This window comes from Talpa occidentalis, unplaced genomic scaffold, assembly GCF_014898055.3.
Source record: "Talpa occidentalis isolate TD23 unplaced genomic scaffold, MPIMG_talOcc4v2.1 talOcc4.6, whole genome shotgun sequence".
NCBI lineage: Eukaryota > Metazoa > Chordata > Mammalia > Eulipotyphla > Talpidae > Talpa > Talpa occidentalis.
Genome location: NW_023604972.1, coordinates 126,253,443 through 126,277,099, shown reverse-complemented (window position 1 = coordinate 126,277,099; position 23,657 = coordinate 126,253,443).

Sequence of the window (23,657 nt, the reverse complement as noted above, 5' to 3'; positions counted from 1 at the left end):
GTTTTGCCTGAATTCATTTACAGTGAAACTTAAATTGTTTTGGGGGTGAATTAACTTAATTCATTATGTCAGTATTCTGAGCAATAGAATTCACATGTGAAATAGGAGACTTCAATTTATGTTACTGATTTATATTATTAGGCAAGGTTTTTTGAAAATTTGAATTACAAGAAAAATTGTTTCTTAGTGAAATTATTTGTCCTTCTCTTACTTTTTGACTATTTTGATATCTAGTAAACTTACATATCTTCAGCCATAAATGCCTTCCAGATTATAATGATTAGTTTATATATTAAAATGTCATGTTCTATATAAAGCAATGGAATTGGTTGTTGAGTAGTGTAGGATGGAGGTTAGTAAGGAGGGAAATACTGTCTGGTGATGATCATAGGGGAGGGATGTTTGGGTTACTCCTCTGAAGCTGTCAGTTCTCAAGGAAATGCTCACAAAGTCTCATCATAAGAGCATCAAGCACCTTGATGATTCATGGGGCCTGGAACAGGGGCTGTCACTACAGCCATTTAATTTTAATTCGATCTTGATTTATTTTTGTGCTTAGGTTAGTTCCATTTTTATGGAGTTCTGATTTTATTTTTCATGTAGGACCGATCTATCAGGAATGGCGTATAGTTTTTATAAGTAACTTTAGGCTCACTGTTCCAATGATTTGCAAAATTAGTTCAGTAAAAAAAATTTTTCCAATCTCTTCAGAAGATTTATCATTAGATCCACAGTCACACACACACACCCTTTTTCCTGCTTAGATAGGTATACATTTACTTAAAAGCAATATTTGCATGTTGCAATTGTATCTTATATTTGACCTGAATAGTGCCTTATATTTTGCCAGTTGGATTCTTTCAATCCGTCTTCTCTAAATAATGCTGATTATTCAATCAGGACCAGTCAGGAGATAACTCATGTGTAACTGTAAAGAGGCAATTTCAAAACAATTGATGCTTAATAACAGGTAAATGGAGAAACAAGAAACTGGCTACTAAGAGATGACTAGAGCCTGGAAGAACGCGGTAATATCAAATATAAAAAGCAATCCACTCCTTTTAGGTCTGATATACAGCACAAAATTTCTCCTCCAACCTTCACCTCCTCATCCATAAGTGGACCCATAAGTGGAAGTTCAGACCTGTCTGGAAAGGGCATGGTTAGTTCACTAGATAAAGAGTTCATGGAGGAGTCACAGGAAGATGCTGGTAAGCCGGAAACTGCCTCCTTCCTTGAGCTGAAGGAAATTTGGGGGCAGCTATGTTTAGAGTATGGTGTCAATATTGAATTTGCAGAGAGGTTGACTGGGGCACCATTGGAGTGCTGCTTCACTGAGGTTCCACTGAAATTACTGGGGATCTGCCTGCAAGATCCTCTGAGACTCACTCCAGCTTAAATATCCTGAACATGAACTGAGTTCTTCAGCTGCAAGAAAAATAGAAGGCATGGAGGAAGCAAGTGGCCCTTTTATCTATCAATGACTTTCCAGACAAACTTACGGACAAACTTAACATCTTCCCAGATGGCTAAGAAGAAATGATTAGAGAAAGAAACCATTCAGAATTTAGTAAAATATAAAATCATTCAGGCCCTAGTACATCATTCTAAGTACTTTGAAAAATTGCATATTAACTCAAGATATGAAACAATAATGTTGAAAAAATCTGTGCTCCAATAATGGCCTCAAAAGGTCATTAAATATTAAAAAATTAAAGTCACAGAAAGCTTAAAGAAGTACCAACAAAGGTAACAGTAAAATTTAATGAAATAGAAAGCAAACATACTCTTGCAAAAAATTAAAGTCATTTTAAACATAACATTATAGAATGAAGAAAATGCATATTGTTGGATAAATTATATATATCCATAGGAAAGAATGTGACTCTCTATCCCAGTCTCAAACAATATACAAAATACTTTCCCTGGAGGAATTACAATTTTAAAGGTGATAGAGAAAATGATGAAGCTCCTTAATGAAAATCCTGGAATTAATTTTCTGAACCTTAGGCAATGTTTTATTCAGTAGGAAATTCAAAGCATAAGGCAAAAATAAAAATATTGATAAATTAGACTATAACAAATTAAGAAATTATATTATTGAAAATATATGGCTAAGGGGGTTAACAAGTAAGCCATAGAATTGGAAGATGTTCAAATATTTATAGTATATATAACTCAATATGGTGTTATAGTTAGAACATTTTTATGTATTCATGGGCATATGTGTATGTGTGAGAGTGCAATGTGTGTATATATGAATGTGTGTATATATATATATGCATGTGTATATATGCATGTGTGTGTATATATATATATATATATAAAACAAAATACCTGCCCAGTTATTTACAAAGAAAGTAGCCAATGGTCAATATAAGTATGCAAATCATGTACATATCATCTGTCTTTACAGAATACAAAATAAAACCACAATGAAATATTATTAAACCCACAAATAATAATCATATCAGGTATTCACTAAGATGTGTAGCAACTAGATCTCTGGGAAAAATACTGTGGGAAATTATTTGACCACTGAGTATATGTACTTACTATGAGTAGATGAACTTCTTATGATCCAGCTACTTCATTCCAAAGTTCACTTCCATTTTATTTGTATTTATAGATAATATTATACACCTACATGTATATATGTATATTTCAGAAACAAATACCCAATTCTAAAGCAAAGTTGATAAATATTATGGCATATACACAATATAGTAGGGTAATATACATCAATAAAGAGAACAAATCACAGTTATGCAATTTTCACATGATGAACCTCAAAAAATAATCAGGTAAAGAGACCAGAAGAAGGTAAAAGAAAAACAAAATAATATACAGATGCACTGTTTCTCTTTAGAGTGTATTTCCTCTTTTACTTAATCACATGCACAATTCCATTTGTAAAAAGATCAAAAACAATAAGTTGATCTGTGATGTTAGAAGTTAATACAGTGATTAATTTTAGAGTAGGGTATCATTGTTTCCTGGGTGGGAACATGATATACTAGTGTGCTGATAATAGTTTATTTCTTGGCATAATATGATTTGCACATTTATGACCTTTTTAATTAAATGGTTTAAAAAACAATTTCCAAGTAACAGGAAAAAAAAAATGCAGCTATAAGAAATAACATCTTTACCTGAATTTCTTGGGAAAGAGTAAAATTTTTCAAACCTATCTTTAAGCAATAATATACACAGGGTCATTCATTCATTTAGATGTCAAGATAAACTTTATGTTGGACAATGGGAAGAGCAATTGAATTTAATTGCAAAAAGAAGGTAAATGTTAACCTAATAAATTAGCAGAGACAGATGGTAAATGCAAAAAATAGCAGTTCTGAAATTTCTGACTTGTGATTATAGGACTCTGGTGGAATATGGGTACTGTTTGGTTCCAAATAGGGCAGCTAATTAATATCTATTGGTCACTTACTTTTTAATTTTATTTCTGATTACAAAGGCAGTATGAAATCAATATTAGGAAAAGTGGAAATAGCATAGGATAAAATTTGGAAAACTAAAGTTCTCAAGAGCATAAAAGTAACTTTTATGGAATAGATGTACTCTAGACTGTATAAGTTTAACAAAAAATATATTTTAGAGGATGATACAATATTTTTCATATTCAGTAATATAAATCTTTCTACTTTTCCTTTTAATAAGACTATCTTGGTTATGTTTTGCTCTTTGAGTTTTCATAAAAATTTCAAGATTCAACTTGTCAAATTTCTTACACACACAACACTGGGTTTTGAAATTTCTGGCACATTTTGGTCATTTCACTGAGATATATTTTATGTCTTTTTTAACATTCCAATACATCATTTTAATAGCATTCAATTAATACCTTTTGTGATGTAAGAAAAATTACTATTCCTCAGTTTTGAGATTCATTTCCAGCTTTTCATTTTGTGGAACTGATATTACTGAAAAATTAAGAGCTTTTGTACCCAATGCACATGTGTGCTAGATGTTTGTGACCGCAATTTGGGAAAAAAGGGTACTTTTAAGCAGAGATTGGTCAGCAGAAGGTAGGAAACCCAAAACTCAGATCTACCTCTGTAAATGGCCAGAAGAAGTGCGAACATACAAGATTCTTTTAAGAACTGCATGGACTAGGTCATTTTATAGCAAATTATAATGCAATAAAAGAGAGAAGTTTTTTCTTTTTTTTTTTTAAAGATTTATTTATTTATTCACACAAGCACTGGGTATAGTCAGAAGCGTGGGAGGGTGAGAGGATTCACCAGAGCCAGAGTGGGGAACAGAACAGGCAGGCTGACGAAGTGCACTGCTGAGGGGAGCAGCGGGTGAGACAGGAGAGGTCTGTCACGCCATGTGGGATCCTCACCAGCAGCCGGGGATGGAACCAGCGCTACAGAGGCTGCTGGCAGCTTTGCAGCCCAGTGCTCAACTGCTGAGCCACCAGGGGAGGCCCAAGAGAAGTTTTTCTTAAAGCACAAATCTGCATACATTAAAATAGTTTCAAATTTATTTCCTTTGGATGAATGCTTCTTTTATAGTGCAAATGTATTGTAATTAGAAATCTACATTGAAAATCATATTAAAGAGAAATTGTTTTTATATGCTATATGCCAGGGGTGAAAATATTAATGCTAAATGCATGTTTTTCAAGAAAAGAATAAAATGAACTGTGATATGTCTTTGTTAAGTACAAAGTTCCAGTACTCTGCAATTGTCCTTTGAAAAAAAGTTGAATCACATTTTCTTTATTCTAACATCAAATCTGAGCATTTCAAGACATAAACAGTGTTCTTTGATGCCTTACTTCAAAGTATCCAGAGGAAGTTAATCAAATTAATCCATCCTCCTTACAACTGGCAACAAAAATGATTCACTGCTTTGGACTCAGGGCATTTCACAAGACCCTAATGAATGCTGGGAAGGAAAAGAAAAAAAAAGTTAAATGGTGGCATTAAGGAGAAGATGCAAACTACTCAGTTTCCTTTTTCTGCCAGCTTGGAAATGTAAATGAACGGAGCATGCCCCAGGGGCCTTGGAAACACAGCCCAATGCAAAGCAAGACTAAAGGGGGCAGCTGCAACCCAGCAACCATGGACTCTCCCCACATTGGAATTCAGACCAAGTTTGGCTGATTTTCCTATGTTGGTGGGGAAAAAAATGCATATTTTAATGTGAACTCTCAAGTTTTTCATGTTGGTGTTAATAAAAAAGAAGTCCCTGTGAGTCAAAAAAATCCCAAAACTCCTTCTGATTAAGGGGAAGGAAAAGGTATTACTTGATCCTAGACCTACTCCAACCCTTTCTATTTTAATCAAAGCCCTTGAAATCATTTTAAAACATAAAGTGACAGTTGTTTCTCATTCCAGTTTTCCCAGGGGGAGTATCAAGGAAAAGAATAATTTCCTACTAAAAGCCATTAGTTGAAGATGAAGCAGCTTTAATCTAGGAGTTAAGATAAGATTATTTACATATTTTCTCAATAATTAAATAATTGTTTCTCATTATATCAGGAAAAAGAATACTTAAAATGTATTTTAAAATATTACCATGGTGCAGGTATTTTCTGAAATAAAGAAAGGTTATTCTCAATACCCCTTCTTTTTACCTAAAAATGCCTCTCTCCTCTCTCTCTCTTATATATATATATATATATATATATATATATATATATTCTCTTTATATATATATATATATTCAAAATATGTATATTCAAAATCAGAGTTGTAGGTTATATTACATTAGTTCTGTAGCTATCCAGAATCCAGTTCTGGTGTTTACTAGCTAATGTATATTTGTATATTTTACCTCATGCATGTTACCCAGAGTCCCCCCCAGATTCCTCATCTAGAAAATAATGGTCATTGTGGAACCTAACTCATAAGCTTGTTATGAAATATTATAAGGAAATCTTAAAGTCATCAGTATAACAGTTAAGAAATAGGAAGTGGGCCATACATCTTAGTTCTTATGTCATTTGAAGTCACTCCATTTTTCAGATTTATTGGGAAATTCTGTTGTAGGTGTCAGAAGACACATTTTTCTCCCAGTTGAAACTTCACACATTTATAACAGTCACCATCTTGGGGGAAACAACATTTTTATTAATTGTTGAATCTGTCTATTGCATTTTTGATATTATTCTGTTCCCACTCTGATCTTTTCTAAAAATTATAAGTGACTTTGACAGTTACCTAATTTAAAGACTTAAATGGACACGTGGAAAAACAGATCAATTGATTTTCTTAGGACCAAAAAAGAAAAGGAAAGGAAAGAACTGAGATTAAGAAAAGTTTTGTTGCTTCTGTTTTTGTTTTCTACTTTCATTATACATTTCTATTTAAAGGCATTTCAGATGAAAGTATAGATTTGAAAAAAAAAACAAAATTTTGCCTTAATTCATGTTTCTCTATTAAATTGGAAAGAAAGGACTATGTGCACAAGAGGAAACCATTATTTTTATAGGGAATCAAGTTTTGTCAGGTAAGCTACAGTATGTCAAACATCTAAGTATGTGTCAACCAGGCCTATGAAAGGCATAGTTTTCATTCATATCCAGATGTTTCTGCATTTTGAGATCTAGTTTCATGCCTTGAAAGTGAATATAAATGATCAATAGAAAATCACATTTCATGGGCATTGTGAATAAAGGTCAACAAATTTATTTTATTTCTCCCTAAACAAAAATGTATCAAATGTCACATTTGCACAGCATTAAAAGTTTTAAGCAAATGCTTATGAAGGGTGGCCCTGGGCCACTGATGATTGAATATGTCATCTTGTCTCTTTCTAATGAAGAAAGCAGCATAGTTGCCAACTTTATGCGAACTATGAGAAGCTGTTTAACCACTTGAGATTTCCACAATAGATTTCATTTTGAAGGTTGAAAATCCACTAAAATAACATGAGATTTAATTTTATTGCACACTAAAGAAATAAGGAAAACACAATGTCATGGAAATTGTTATTTTAATGCTGCAGTAAAAAGAATAAAAGTTAAATATAGAACTTTGAATTACTTTCCTCTTTTCTCCTCAGTGAGTAGTATATGTTAGCATTCTGGAGATTGGGAAATTTAACTTCACACAATACATCCAGCTAATGAGATTGCAGAAACATTGTGTTCTCCATCATTTCCTTATCAGTGACAGTCAGTCCATTAAAAGCTCTAACCCCAGGAAGTGAATTTCAGTTTTAAACTTTTGCATTCCTAAAACGATCTTCCTCGACTGTTAATAGATAAGATGGATGCCATACTCGGTGACAGTTCAAGACATTTACCCTCTTAGAACTGTTTTGAAACCAGCAACAGACCTATTATCTTCTTTTACAAAGGCATTTTATGATGCTATTGAGTGAAATGTGGAATTTTGAAGGAAGTTTTACTGTTATTTACCAGTATTCTTGTATCCTTACAAAATGTAGTCTAATACATACAATATATGATAGAGGTCTACATGTTAATTGCATCTTGTCAGAAAAATGGAATAGATCTAAAACCAGTCCTCCTTGAGATGATGACACTACTTGTCCTCCTGAGAATTGAAAGGTGATGATTTATTCCTGGACCCTTAACTATTTTGGCCACAATAAGTTAGACAAGTCCATAATTGAAAATTAAATTGTAGGATGATCCAAGCGGCCTTTCTGTTTATGTGAGTGGGTCAATTTAAACAGAGAAATCTAACAAACAATAGCCCAAATTTATGATTTCACCTGATGAAGTAGGAAAGGAAGAATCCCATGCAGACTACAACCCAAGAGAATAGTCAAGATGATTGGCATGGCTTACAAATAGGGTTAAAGTCTTCCTTGGATGTAGCCACGGCAAGACAAATTACAAAATGAATTCAAGTGTATGTTTCAGGCAGAGAGAGGTATCAAAAATAAAGTAGGCAAAGCCATCTGAAGCCATCGGGCTTTTGAGAAAGGCTGCTCCTCATTGGAGATGGGAGCTGGTCAGTAGATGAGTGTTTACTCAATGTTGTGTTATTTGTTGTCTTTGAACTTGACTCTTTAACCCCAAAAATATTGTTTTATATTAAATTATACCAGCTGATTGACACAAATGCCCTGATTTGAACTTATTTCATCATTTACAATATTAAATATGCTAAATTATATTCCAGAATATTTTGAAATATTGAAGGATAGGTCTCCCCAAAATGTCAGGACATGCTTTTGCCAATACGAGTCGCCTTGACATGTGAAGCTAAGGTCAGTCGAGGCCCTGCTGCTTTCAAGAGAAACTGTTAGCATTAAACTAGAAGAATGAAGAATACCTATATTAGTGTCACCTCCAGAAATAATGTTTTTATTTGAGAAACGTACTTTATGTCAAGGCAAACATTCAGCATGTGTTTTTATTGTATGAGGCATGCTCTCCTTGTCATTTAAGTCCCCCACTTCTGTCCTTGAACTCACAGGCCCTCTCTCATGCAAGAATAAAAATCCACAGTCTTTCTCATTTACTCCAGGATTTGCAGTTGTGCTATGCAGTAATCCTTCTCATCAATTTTGCTTACATATTTTAGTAAAACTAAAAATATTAAATGTTTTTAATAATTTAGTCAGACTTGGATCAAGAACAAAAGGAAGCCATCTACCTCACACCAATCACTGCTTGGGTGAATGACTCCTGACCTTGAACACCAAAGATTAGTGTTTTTTAAATTGGACTTAATATTAATGAAATTACATATTATACATTATAAATAATTTATTCTCGTGCAAATGTTACTCTGTTTTTTATGAATTCTCCTGACTGGACTTGGGAGTAGTTTTCAGTTTGGGCTTACAAATAATTCCACTGTCAATATTCTACCACTTGCCTTTTCGTCTAAATACTGGTTGTTTCAGGTACATAAGTGTAAAATAGATGATCTTTGAAAATGACCTTTTGCAAATATTGTGAATTGCTTTCTGAACTTGTATTTGAGATTTATACGAAATCTAAAGACTCAGTTTTTATTTTATTGTACACATATTGAGATATATCTTAGCATTATACTTTAATTTTTAATGTTTCTAGTTAATAGTTTTATAATATTGAGGTAAGAAAATGTGACATCAACCTTTATTCTTCATAAGATTTCAAAATGTGCCATGATTTATTTTAAAATGTACAGACATCACATGTTTTTAATTATGATTGACAAATATTTCCTGAAATTTCTCCTAATCATTAATTCTTTGATGTTCCTAATATGGGTCCAGGTCCTGGAAATGGATTAATTGAGAAAAATACACATTCCTGTACTTGAGGAACTTACATTTTCTAGAAGCAGGACAGACAATCAATAAAAGAATACTATAAAATAAGAGTAACATAGCTGACTAAAGATTGATAAATTATGAAAAATTTCTAATAGCTCAAGAAATTTTCAGAGTGTATTAAGACAGTGGCGGTCAGATACAGCCTCTATGAGAAAAGAAATTGAAGGTGGAAGCCAGTAAATTATGTGTGTGAATCCATTTCCAGAAAAAAGAAATATCCTGTGCAAAAGTCTTAAATCTGGGCTCACCCAAAACCACATCTGCTCATCTTTGACAAAGTGTTACTTTCTCATTCATTTGTACCTTAACCCTGTCAAAGCATGATTTTTTTTTTTTTGGTTGAATATAGTCATTGCTGCAATTATCACAAATGAGAGTAGAAATGCATTATCTCTCATTTGGATGACTCTAACCTGGATAATTCATCAGAGATTTTTAAGGTATATCATGCACTGAGATTTATTAAAGCCTAAAGAGCCAGTTAAAATAATTTGAAGTTGATTTTTTTATTATTAATTTAGAGCCACTTTGAATGCTTCCAATTATTTTAAAAGTTGCCACTCAAAGAAAGAGGCATTTGATCTTCAGAAAACCTTTGCTAAGTCATTATAAGCTTTTAAAATCACTTTCCTTTTAAAAGATAGTATGCCCTCCTTTGGGTAATCCAACTTAAATGCTAGAGTTTTTCATTTTGTGCCAAATGGGTTTGCTCATATTTTTTTACATAATAAGCATTTCTAGTATATATTTCAAAAGGTTAGAATTTGATAACATTTGACAAATAACTAAAAATTTGGTATCACATTTACTTTTCTATAAGAATGCTTTGAGGTACAAAAGAGATTTGATGCAATGTGAAAGAATCAAAATGCACATAAAAGCCATTAAGTTAAATAAATGCATGTTTTACTAGCAACTTTAAATGTTCAAAACTTATCCTTTTGTGATTGTGTGTGTACCATCTTGACATATTTAATCTCCCCAGAATCCAAACACACTTTTTATTCAACATTTTGTTAAATTTCCATATTTTTGATATTCATTTCAAACAAAATTGTTCAGAAATAGTATTTTGTCTAAAATATTCACAATAAAAACTTTTACATTTATCTCCCTAATTTATGTTTCTATGTCAGTAAGAATAGCTTAGATACCCTTAGATTACTTAAGAGTATCTCAGTTCCTTGATGTAATGCTCCACCTCATGTGCTCTTCAGACAAGAGTCTAACACTTGCTTCTTAACTAGAGAAACGATGAAATTGTTGGAGTAATTCAGAGAAAGTTGACTTCCATGAATTTTTTTTCACTCTTCAATTTTTTTTTTTTAAGATTTATTTATTTATACATGCAAGAACAGAGGTACAGGCCAGATGTGCGGGAGGGTGTATTTTTTCTTTAGGAATTATTATTTTAATTACTTCACGTTTTTAAATTAGGGTAATGTTGATTTCATTTTGTTTGTATTTTGGAAGTATAGGATTCCCCCGTTCCAATGCTGTTACCATAGCAGTACCACCACCAAACTACTCATAGTCTAACACTATAATCCACTTTGCTCCCTTCTGACTTTGGACTTTGACTTGTCCCTGCTATTCCCTGCCCCCTCTGGATGTCTCAGTTCCTTTTTCTGAAAATGAAAAAAAGTTTAGGTATTCCAACTTTAAGCCTGGAAAATTTGCATTTGCCTCAAAATAGCTTTATTCCAATTTTGGCAAAAGCTTTCCCTAGCATCATAAAATTTAAGATTTTTTACTGAATAAAGTGATTCTTAATCATTTAGTATAATTTCTGCAATTGATTATATTGAAATGGTTAAGTTGTAACATTGTTTTTAAGACAGTTTTGCATAATTTTTATTTTCATCATCTTTCACTTCATTTATAGGAGGAAATGCCTATTTTTGTCAACATCAATAATATTGAACATTTTGGGGGAATACTATAAAATACTGTTTTCTAGCTCTGAAGGAAAAAACATAAGCAAAATGGTTTGTGTTAATTTTTTGCATATAATTTGACTACACCAAACACAAGTGATACCTGTATATAAAAAGTAGACAATCATTCAGTTCAAGCACTGCAGACAAAATAAATTAACATGGCGATATTATTATAATATGTATCAAACTAGAAATCTGTCAAGCTAAATCATACATATTTAATTAAAAAATGTTATTGACCAAGACAAAAGATAAGGTTCATGTGCTACTTAGAAATAAAAATTAGGCCTGTTTCTCTCCCTTTCAAAAAGAAATTATACATGTCTATATACAGTCAAACATACATGTGTGTATATAAATTCTGTGTAACACTAATACATTTATTAGTTTAGTTATAAAGTTGGTTTTGACGGTGGAAAAAAAAATCATTTCATTAAAAGTAAATCTGGTGTGGTTAGAGTAAGTCCCTTTGTGACACTTTTTAAATGAAAATCTTACCACTCTCCTATCTGTACTGTAAATTACTGTTGAAATACTGGAAAAAATACAAGCCCGTTAGCAAACACTCTTGATTCCACTGTGTAGGTAACTAGTCCCTATTAGATAGAGCAGCTCTGTGTGGTTTTGCTACCGGTCATGTATCACCAGCTTGGGACAAACTTCTCAATTTTACATAGCATGGCTTAAGAAATAGGCTTTATTGAGGGTAGAAAAAGGAACTACAAGTGGTAGCAAGATTTTCATTTTGAAAAGTGTGATTTTATAGTGTTAACTATGTGTGGATTAAAATAGAACTTTTGCTGAGTCAGAAGTTTGTATACTTCAGACCAAAAAATGCAAATATTTAATATAGGGGGTAATTGGGAAGTCTGTACATTCCATTTAATTTTTCTATTAACCTAAACTGCTCTTAGAAATAGTTTATTAATTAGAAAAATGCATTGCATTTTAATCTGACTGTACAATGCCTTTGGCAACTTGAATGAGTACTTAATAAAAGTTATTTTAATCATTTATTAGTTTTAAAAGATACATGAGTAATAGAGTTTTATTTCCTAAAATATATCTTTTTACCTTAGAGTGATATCTGAATTATATTAGCTTTGGCAAATTTTTATAGATTATGCTTGAATTACCAATTGCTAATATTGAGTTCTCTCACTAGATGCTTTAGTTTTATATATTTTTGTAGTGGTGTTTTATTTTGTGTCTTTTTTTGGAAAAAAAAAATCTGATTGTCTTAGTTATTTTTTCAGAAGAAAATATGACAGTTGAAGATTTAACAATCCAAAGAACAATTACAGATACTCAAAATAAACACATTCTAGTTGTCAGAACATTGAGATTTCCATTAGAATTAAAATCTGTTGTCATAAACTATGAATGTATTCTGTCCTTACCAATTCAAGTAAGAGTGATAACTGCCAGGAAAAGGACCTGAAAATTATTGCAAAGCAACAAGGAATAGAATGAAAGTACACATTTATTTTATTAAGTAAAATCAGTTGAGTTTGTCAATTCAGGTGTGTCAAACTCATATGTGTGCTGTATGAAAACAAAGAAAAAATAAATTTCTAAACCTTAGCACACAGATTTTTATTATGAATAAATAATAGTGAATTAGCAAGCTGAATTTTGTTTCCATCCCCAAATATATCTGTCAACGAAAAACACAACTCAGGGCTAAGCTGGTACTGCAGATGATGGGAATGAAATGGGGTTATTTTTTGATAAGTAGGAGGTGTATTTTTTTAAGTGTTAAAGTGAAGTTAGTTAGATTTTTGCTTCCCCCTTCATCATTTTATGTTTCATCAATGAACTCTTGTTGCTGCAACAAAGATATCAATGTATATTTTAAGAAAAGCCTTTGATTTCTGTGGAAGTTGGTGATAAGGGTTTCCATGAGGTTTTGAGGTCTAAGCATGATATTGATGTTCAGGAATATCTGTGGCCATGACACAGTCTTTACACAGAAGGGGCCTGAGATTATTTCAATAAGATAGTGTTCATTTGGAAGAACTGGACTACCAGTCATTAGATAGACCTGCTGTCTTACAAGTTGGTGTGATGCAGCCCTAAAAGTTGATCACAGGTTGGGGTACTGATAGAGTCCTCTAAGAAACATGGTGGTGTCTATGGACATTCTGAGTTGGTTCAGTTCTCATGAGATTGGAGCAGGAACAACTTGCAAATAAATTGTCAGCATAGGTTGGAGATTATTCCAATGTGCGTGGGCTAAGGAAGGAGGGTGGACTGTGCTTCCTCAGAACACAGCATCTTCACAGTCCTCTTCAGAGGAAAGTGTAGATGTGTCTCCAGGCTGAGGATCGGAGTTGGTACAAACTCCAGAGAAGGAAATGATTGCAGGGATAAGACACATCATTAAGAGTACCCAGATTTGGCCTCCATGGTTGTGCAGGGGTTAAGTCTCAGCACTACCAAGCTATTGCCAGCCACTGCAGCATGAGTTTTATCTTGACCAGGGAGCTAACCAACTTGGCGCAACAGACCTCTCCTGTCTCACCCACTCCTACCTTTATCAGTGTATTTCAATAGATCCACCTGTTCTGCTATCCACTCTCTCTCTGGTGAATCCTCTCACCCCTCAGGTTTACTCCCCAGTTCTTGTATGAATAAATAAGTAAAATAAAATCTTTTAAAAAAGAGTATGTATTTAGTTTTAAATGCTGTGAACTCCTTGTTTTGATAAGCCATCAGACATGTGCACTAAGTTGTGAGAATTCAATAGCTGGGAGACCTTCTTTGTAACATTTTCCTCAACTTTTACTATACTAATTTGAAGTTTATATTTCTATAAGTGATACAATATATGTCCAATTTAACTCTGATAGAGGATGAGGACACATTCATTCAGTAGGACACCAATTTGGGGGAGTAAGGATGGAAGTAGCCACAGCTGTGTTTCTGCTGCTAAGATTGGTCCCCAAGTATCCATTCTCTGTTCAGTTTACTTCTAGTGGTGATTATTTGCCATTACAAAATCCAGGAGGGAAGAACACATGGTGTTGTTGTCTAACAAGATGTGCCTTTAGCACTGGAAACATCCTCTGGAAAATTGTGGTGATCATCATCTAGTTGGTGGGCTCTTGGGAGTACAGCCACACCTAGCTTTTCCAAGTCACCACAAGGGTCACACCTTTCCAGTCATTAGCTCTTACTTCATGGAGATCAGCTGATGGTTCACATGTGTCTTCATGTTGTCTGCCGACCCAACTTTCCTCATGAGCTCTTACCCCAATTCCTACCTTAGAGTCATCCTCAACCCTTTCAATAGCTACTCTTCCAAAAAAGAAATGACATGTCAGAAGTTTCCAGACATGAACCTAAAGGAGGGTGAAAACTGGAATGTGGGATGGGGGAATGTAGGTAGAGGAATGGAGTTAAAGTTTATTCCACTTGAACTCCACTTGAGGTACTCTGAAGGTGGTCTTTGTGGCATTGGATTTGCTTTAAAAAAATAAAAATTAGACTACTGACCAGCACATAAACATTTATAAAATGTACAAATAAAACAATTGATAACATTGAATCTCATTTTAAACAATAATTTTAAATGTATCAGAATATAAATTATAGATATAAGGATTCTTATGTCATGCAAATTTCTAAAATATTTCATTACGGGTCTCCCTGGTTGTGCAGGGGTTAAAGATACCACTGTCAAGCTATTGGCAGCCACTGCAGCTGACCCACATGGCGCAGCAGACCTCTCCTGTCTTGCCAGCTGCTCCCCTCAGCAGTGCATTTCAGTAGATCCTCCTGTTCTGCTCCCCACTCTCTCTGGTGAATCTTCTCACCCACCCCACCCCCTGCACCTCTGGCCTGGACCCCAGTTCTTGTATTCATAAATAAATAAATCTTAAAAAAATAAAATAAAATATTTCATTAGATTTTCATGCTGTCTTTTAGTGTACTGGCCAGTAATGTTTGAAGTTCAATATATATTTATAAGGTTTCCTTAAAGGATTCTTATGAAAGCTGGAATTTTTGACAATTGCAAAGTTATAGATACTTTTGGATGCAACTTGGTAAAGTACCACATGCTGTGATCATTACTTTTCCTGCTTTCCAAGTAACACCAGGATGCCTGTGAACCTGACCCACATGAAATAGTTATTTAGGTGTTTTGAGCTGCCTGCCAAAGTGTTGTAGTTGCTTTTTGATATGGGCAGATGGCTACTTCAAAACAAATCAAAATACAATATTTGGTCTCTGAACTTATGTGAATTCAAGTCTTTGAATATGAATTCTAGCTCAGATTGAATTTCAGGTTTCACTAATTATTTTGATGTTCTTAGGCAGTTTGCATGAAATATATTTGATCAAATAGCTAGCGCAGGATTCACTTTATTAGTTTGTTGTATAATGTCCCTTCTCATGCTGTGCTGAATACCATAAAAATTAGAGAATAAAATATTAATAAGCAGCATCTATCTAGCATAAGATAGACACAATTTGCATAACAAGACATCTCAATCTTTTCAGAAGCTGTGCTTATGTGGTTAACTGTTGACATCTTGTAAAACTTTTCAATTAAATCATTTCTGGAAAGTCTATGAAAAATGTGAATAGGAGCAAAATACATGAATTCAGTTGTTTTTAAGATAGCAGTTTTAGTAGAGATTTCAGGCAAACAAAGTAATTTTATTGATTTAAGTAGTCCTTGTCTATTTATTCATATACTTTGTTGTCTTAATTTAGACCTGTCTTCCCTCTCCCTCCCTCTCCACGTTTGTCCTTTCTTCCTCCCGTTTCTACTTCCCTTCAGGCCTCCCTCCCTCTCTCTCATCCTTTCTTCCTTACTTCATTATTTATTCCTTCCTTCCTTTCTAATCTCCTAGCTATATCTTTTTTTTTTTTTAAATAGAGGCATTTTTTTTAATTAATTTATTTGTTTTGTTTATACATGCACTGGGTACAGTCAGAAGCGCGGGAGGGTGAGAGAATTCACCAGAGCCAGAGCGGGGAGCAGAGCAGGCAGAAGGACCGAAGGACACTGCTGAGGGGAGCAGCGGGCGGCAGGAGAGGTCTGCGCGCCATGTGGGACCCTCCGCCGGTGGCCTGGGAGCAGCCGGGAATCGAACCGGTGCTGCAGAGGCTGCGGGCAGCTTCGCAACCCAGCGCTCAACCACTGAGCCATCGGGGAGGCCCTCCTAGCTATATCTTTAAGTGCAATAGTGGGTAAAATAGATATATGTTTTAAGAATAAACTAATTGATTATCATTTAGCAATTAATTCCTTGGTTATTCAGACAGTAGATATAATCTTTTAGAGACAGTAGATATAATCTTTTAGATGGCACAGTGTTTTTTGTAAAAATTATATTTCTGGGCCTCCCTGGTGGTGAAACGGGTTAAAACGCAACCTATAAATCTATCCGCAGCCTCTGCAGCATGTGTTCAATCCTCGGCTGGCCAGGGAGCTACCCACATGGCTCAGCAGAACTCTCCTGTCTCGCCTGCTTCTCCCCTCAGCAGTGTATTTCGGTAGATCTACCTCTTCTGCTCCCCACTCTGTCTCTGGTGAATCCTCTCACCTCCACCACACCTCTGGCCTGTACCCCAGCTCTTGCATAAATAAATAAATCTTTAAAAAAAATTGTATTTCCCATTGTATTATCAATATCACAGTGAGAAAAATGCAAATTACAACCACAATGTTTATTCACCTTTCAGAGTCAAAAAAAAGGAATAGTTTGAAAACATACCCTATTGGTGAAACTAAGAAAGAATAAACACTGGTATTTTGTTGCTCAAAATGTAAAATGGTATATCTGTAAAGGGGAATTTGGCAACGTCTAACAAAATCACATATGCATTTTGCTTTTGACCTAGTGATCTCACTTCTAGCATTGTATCCCCAAAGTGCAAAAGTACACTGATATTATTTTGAAATCATATTTGTCAAATATTTTAAATGTACACTATTGGTACAAAATTGAATTCACTTTCCATATCTAAAATTCCACCCTCCAATTCCAACAATTAAATAAATTGCAATATATCTACACAATGAAGAACTCTGTACCAATAAAAAGCATTTAAGAATAATTACATATTTTGTATTGCATATTTTTGACTGTTTCTTCCTCTATTTTCTGAGACATATTTTAAAGAAGGGATCTTAATTTTTCTCTAAGCATTAAAAGTGTCCAATGAAACCACAGATATCTAGAGTTTTGATTTGGGGGGACTTTTTTAGTCCCCAAACTATGCAAATGATCACTTTCATAATGTGTGATTGTTTTTTAAGAAATCGTTCCATTTTATTTAATATATCATTTATTTTTGTAGACTTGTTCATAGTATTCTCATAGCAGCCTTTCAAGGACTGTAAAGTCTCAGAGATAACACCTCTTTCTAATTTCATATTCACAAATTATCTTTTTAATTTGTTATACTTGCTAAAGATTTGTAATTTGAAATTTTCAAAAAAAATACCATTTCACTGATTTTTCTGTGTCACTGGTTTGTTTTAAAACTTTGGTTAATTTTCTTATATTTATGGTTTCCTTTATTCTGCTTGTTCAAGTATTTTTAATTTTTGGTTTCCTATTTTCTAAAGTATGACTTTAATTTTTCTCTTGGCAATGTTTTAACATTGTTCCACAAGATTTGATACGCTGTCCTCATTTTCATGCAGTTCAATTCAATTAAAATATTTTTCTTGACATTTTCTCTTTGACACATGGATTATTTAGAAGGGTCTAGTTTAGTTTCCAAGTTTTGAATATTTTCTGTTATCCTGCTATTAATTTTTCAATTTGATTCTTTTGTTGTTGGAGAACTTGCTGCGCATGATTTCAGCTCACAATTTTTAGCTACATTTTACACCTTAAGATATGGTCTGTCTTAATAGATGTTTCATGCTTACTTGAGAAGAAAATGTGTTCTGTTGTTACATGGAGTAGTTTACAAATGTCAGTATCATTCACTTGGTTTTTGATGTTTTCAAGTTTTTATCTTTATTATTGAAGAATTTTTGTCCATTTGTTCTATCAATTTTTGAGAGAGGGTTGTTGAAGACACCAACCGTTCATGTGTATCTGTTTATGTCTCATGTTATTTTTATCTATCTCTTTCACACAGTTTGTGGTTCTGTTATTTACTACCAACACAGAGTTTCTATGCCATGTTTGTGGATTGACCCACTTATCATAATCCCCAAATCTCTTAATTTTGTTTGCTTAAAGTTTTCTATTTCTTACACTAATGCAGTGACTCCTGGATTCGTTGCATGAAGATGAGCTTTTCCATCTTATTCATTCCAACATGCTTCTATTATTACATTTTAAGTGTTTATTATAGGCTGTGTATGGTTGGGTGATGGATTTAACTCTCTTTATCAATCCCTTTTTATAAGTAGTGCAATTAGTAATTTACATTTTACACAATTAGGTTGAAATCAGCATTTTTTTCTTAGTTTTTGTGTTCTGTCTGTTTTTCTGCTTTCTTGTTGTTACTTGAGCATTTTTGTTCAGAATTCCACTGTGATTTAGCAGATGTCCATTTTGTTTTTTTATATTAAACTCTTAAACTGGCTTTAGGTGTTTTATGTAATATCTTAGAACAGTTTACTAGGATCAACCTTTTACCAGTATAAATAAAGCTAAGAATATTCTTCTCACTAAGATACAATTTATAATACAATTACTTTAAATATTTTCTGGGTTTGGCCCTAATCATAGACTGTGTGTGAGAGTGTGTGTGTGTGTGTGAGAGAGAGAGAGAGAGACAGAGAGACAGAGACAGAGAACAGAGAGACAGAGAGACAGAGAGAGGTATGAATCAAAACCTGAGTTGTGGACTGTAGATAAATACTATTTCCATTTCTACTGCAGTGTCTTTTGAAGATAATGTGACTTGATTTTAGTGGGTATGTCAGGAAAACAAGAATCTAATTACTCTAACTAGTTCACATGAAGGACTGTTCAAAGAAACTGTTCAAAGTTCTTTCTGAATTGTATTTTATTACTTTAGTCTGAAAAGCTATAAGCATACAAAAAATTGGGCTTTGATTTTTGACAAGTCTCCCAACTTGTGGATAGAATTATTGTTAGGGAGTCCTGAAACCAAAGGTAACTGGCTGAATATTCCCACCTCTTTTGTCTGATCTTTGTGGCCACCACATTTACATGTCTGTCACTTTCAGATAATAAAAATTAATCTTAACATATCTGGGTAGGAGTGGGAGTATGTGAAAAGAAGTGTCTATGCCTGTGAATTCAAAAACATCCCTGAGTTGCGATTATCAAATCAGCTAATTTCAGTGTCATTCTCCGAAATTTCTTATTTTATCACCATCTATTCTTCTCTCTCAGGATATTCAGATCTTGTTGTTTATAAGTGGCATAACTTTGTGCATACTTTCCCTTTAAACTAGATAGTTTTCTTATAATCAAAGGGTAACTTGGCTGATTATAAAACTTTTGCATCACATTTTCCTCCTTTTAGTGTATTTCAGATATTGATCAAAATGTCTCCTTGCTTGAATGTTATTATAAAATTGAATCCAATTTTACAATTCATAATAGCAGGAAGCGTGAGTTTTCTTTTGCCTAGTCTGATGGTTCTTTCTTGGTACTTGAATTTATCATTTCTACCAGAATATGCTTTGATTTGGAATGTTAGCTATGAATGCAGGTATCATTGGTAATCTAGAAGCCCCTTCAGGGTGCACATTGAATTTGTCTCTATTTCAGTAAAATTTAAAAATATTCTTTTGATTCTACATTTTAGGTATTTAATTTATTTGTTCTTAAAAAATATCATTTGATCATATTTGCATTCCATTTTCTCCCTCTCTGAAATCGCCTTCATAATGAATTAAACAATGTCTACCTTTTTCACCTAGAGTAAGCATTTAGTCTTTGCATTGACTTTATCTTTGTTACATGACACTTTCCAACTCACTTTCTATTGTTTGGGCATCATTTAAAATACTCTTGGGGGCCTCCGCTGGTGGCACAGCGGTTGAGCACTGGGCTGCAAAGCTGCCCGCAGCCTCTGCAGCGCTGGTTAGATCCCCCGGCTGCAGGCGAGGGTCCCACATGGAGCTACAGACCTCTCCTGCCACGCCCACTACTCCCCTCAGCAGTGTATTCCGTCAGTCTGCCTGTTCTATTTCCCACTCTGGCTCTGGTGAGTTCTTTCACCCTCTCGCACTTCTGACTGTACACAGTGCTTGTATAAATAAATAAGTCTTTAAAATGAAATAAAATACTCTGGAACACTTGTTTATCACAGTTCAAACTTCACTTATTATTTATTAATATGGTATTATCTCAAAATTCTATGAGCGTATAAAGGGTCTTATTTATTTATTTTTTTTTTTAGCTTTCCTTGTGACTATACTTTCAACAGAAATGTTCTTTTTGGACCTCCCTGGAGGCCTAGGGGTTAAGTCTCAGTGCTATCACACTATCAACACTGCAGCCTGAGCTCAATTCCCTGGCTAGGAAGCTACTCACATGGCACAGCAGACCTCTCCTGTTTCACCACCTGCTCCCCTCAGCAGTGTATTTCACTAGATCCACCTTTTCTGTTCCCCACTCTGTCTCTGATGAATCCTCTCACCTGCTGCACCTTTGGGTATTGGATTTAATGTTGCTGTTTCCAAACTTGCTTTATCAAATTGCATGACTGACAGAAAATCTTCTTTGGCACTCAGCACATATTTGTAGATGTGATTTGATCAGTTTGCCCAGACTAAGCCAGCAAGTATCACCTTTAATTGGGTAGTAAAGGTCATCTGAGACCTTGGGAACCTTGTAAAATCTATTACGTTACTGGAGAAGCTTTCTCCTTGAATTTTTTTCCCCTTTTACTCATGGAAGGTGCAATCGCTGTACCCCTTTTATGAATTAGAATAAAGCAGTTTTGGGGAAAATTCAACCAGTTGTCAACGTATCAGTGAGATAACTAAGAGCCTCATCTTTAATCTCAGAGTAAGGATGAGATAAGCGCCTCCTCATCTATCACGTGAACTCTCCCCTTTTCCCCTGAAACCTAAGATCCCTAAGCAGAGAACAAAAAATGTAGGTCCATTTCATTATTTTTTAGAATTTGTAACCATGTAAATTCTCCATGTGTATGTTATTAAATTGATTTTTCCTTTGTTAACCCATCTGATTCTGATTTTATTACATGCTCAGCCTGAGATGAATCCAAAGGGGATTATCTCCCTTGCAACAAAACTCCTTGCCTGATTCAGTCTGAGTCCATTCCAATACAGGGAAACCATTCAGTGCTTAATAATGTAGATATTTATAGCAGACCATCCATTAAAAGAGTGGAGGACTGGCTTAAGGTGTTAAGCGAAGGGGAGATTTGCTCTTCTTAGATCAAGAAACATCACTGCTTTTAGACTGTGACTTCTGTGACCATTTATGTCCCCAGAGATGCCGACAGTGAGAGGTGCAAGCACTCTCCATGCCTGCTACTGTCAGAAATGTACTATAAAGCAAAACCCAGGATATCACTTTCCCACTATTGCTGAACAGTTCTCAAAACTGCTAATATCCGTATTGCCTTGAAATCACCTTTTGATTTTTATAACAGCTTCATGAAATATATATCATTTTTGATGCTGAGTGGTATTCCATTTATATATAAACCACATCTTCTTGATCCACTCATCTGTTTTAGGCTCTTGGGTTGTTTCCAAAATTTATCTATAGGAGATAATGCTCCAATAAACATGGGAGCACAAGTTACCCTTTGAATGTTTCTGATAGATGCCTAGGGGTGGAATTACTGGGTATGGTCCTTGGGTGTTGTTAGGCACTGATGTTATCAGCATCGTCATAGGGAACAAAAATATTTCAACAAGCATTATGAAACCCTTAACCATGGTCTTGTGCAATGTGCCCCAATATGTAAATTAACTGCTGCATTAAAGACTAAGGAAAGACTCATGTCATAACCCTTGGCTCAAGTTAGATCACATATCTATCTCTCAAGTTCTGTCTCATTACCTCCCACTGACAGAAACCAAGAGAAACCCGATTAGCAAAGGTGTATGAACATGTGGTTTGCAGGTATTTAGGTTTCAGTTCAGAGTACAAAAAGAAAGTGTAGAAAGTAAAGTATAGAGTAAATGCAGTATTTACCGCACCACCAACTCATTAGGGATTAACTCTATTCTTGTCTTGCTCTTGTTAACTATAAATGGGCTCCACAATAGTTAGACTAAGAATTTATTAGAGAATCAAAGTGAGGATTCAAACCTGGGCAATATAGTCTGGGAGAAGAGTTCCAATAAATACAAGTCTGAATTTAGTTTGTATAGGTAGGAATGGTGAGACATTAACATTAAAAATGTAATTGTTCTTGATGGAAGCAGCTTCTAAGATGCACTACCCTAAAGATCTGCTGATGTTGGAGAAAGGCGATATTGGAGAAAGAAAGGATTTTTTTTTTCCTTGCTAACGAATGCAATGCAGACAAGTAAATTCTGGGGATCCATTTTTAAATCTATATTTTTATATATGAAGGATTGACTTTACATTTAGGCAGCATGTTCCTATGTCCAGGATGGAACTTTTGAAGATGTCTTTGTTCTCTTGTATGCTATACCAGGGATAGTCCCCCAGAAAATTTTACAGTATGCTTACACTCTGATCTGCCACAACAAAATACCATAGATTAGATGCCTTATAAGCAGTAACAGATTTATTTCCCACAGCTCTGGAGGTTGAGAAGTCCCAGGTTAAGATTCCTATAGATTGGTGTTTTGGGAGGATCTGCTTCCTAGTTCATAGATTTTCTGTGTCCCCATATGACAGAGGGAGGAGGGTTTTTCTGGTACCACTTTTATAAGAACACTTGCCATTCAAGAGAAGTTAGTCCTTAAGATGCAATCATCTCATAAAGGGCTCATCTGCAAATACCATCACACTTGAAACTAGGTTTTGAACATGTGAATTCCCAAGAGCACACAAACATTTAGCCTCTGACCATACCTCTACTTTTCTAATTTATTCAGCTTTCTTTAAAGCAACTATCAGGTATGATCAAAAAGGTACAATGATTTGTTAGCTTCTTTTTGTTTTTTAACTGTTAGATTTTCTTTTGCTGCAGGCCTTACTTTTGATTTCTTAGCTCTAATTCATAGATTAGGAAGGATATGAAACTTAATTTTATGGAAATGTATAAATATCTTGGGGATTAAGGAAACTTATAAAAATAAACTATACACTCTTAGGTTAATATTTCATACTTCTAGCTATTGTAACTCAGCTTGTATTTTGAATTTAGCCCCAGAGCTCTACTCTTTTGTTTGAGAGGACATTTTCCATGGCTTGAGAAAAATGAGATTGAAAGGTGATATGCTCAAGACAGCAAAAATGTCAACTAAATGCAAACTGAGAAAGTCAGATATCTTCCATGGCAGCTTTGAAAAAAGACTCATCTCCTGCAGAC